This window comes from Dipodomys merriami, unplaced genomic scaffold (assembly GCF_024711535.1).
Source record: "Dipodomys merriami isolate MVZ:Mamm:240054 unplaced genomic scaffold, mDipMer1.0.p SCAF_425, whole genome shotgun sequence".
Taxonomy (NCBI): domain Eukaryota; kingdom Metazoa; phylum Chordata; class Mammalia; order Rodentia; family Heteromyidae; genus Dipodomys; species Dipodomys merriami.
Window position 1 is genome coordinate 486,713 of NW_027205882.1, and position 810 is coordinate 487,522.

Here is an 810-nt window from a genome sequence, read left to right on the forward strand (position 1 = left end):
ATCCCCTGTTGTCACTGTATTTGATTTTGGTACCCTGGTATTTTATATATGTTTATCTGAATTAGAGAAGGGAAGGGAAACAACAGAATTGTGAGTCAAAGGACAGTGGGGGGGGAACCAATGCAATAGCGATTTTCACAAGACAATATGTTGAAAATGATCTATACAACTTGAGGAGGCTTTGGGGGAGGGAAATTAGAAGAAAAATAAGGTAGCAGGTAACAAGTTCAACCGGAAATATACTTATTACATTACTTTGGTAACTAGAACCCTTCTGTACATTACCTTGACAATAAACATATCATTTTCTCATTTATGAAGACAGTATTTTAGATGGTAATAAATGTGTTTTGACCAGTAGGTCTCAGATGATATGCCACTGTATCTCATTTCTGCTATGAAATAGGTGGCTTATTATTTTTATTCTAAGACATGTGGTCTGGGAGATAATGAATGTGGGGATGCTATCTCAATGCAGCCTACTTTCTACACACATTTGGATATTGAGGAGGTTTCCAAGAAAAAAAATACTAAACTCTGTCTCATATTTAATCAAAATAAGTTGTCTTGAGGGGAAAAAAGCATTCAATGTAATCTGATTAAAATCAGATCACCAGTGGATCATTCTAGATAAGTTGAATCTGGGGCAAAAGAGTACAAAGCAAAAGAGTACAAATGTTACAAGCAAATATGTAATCCTGACTGCTCAGGAGACTGAGAACTGAGGATTTTAGTTCAAAGCCAGGACAAGAAGTTAATTGTGGAGAAACTCTTATCTCCAATCAACCAGCAAAAACCAGATATGGAAAT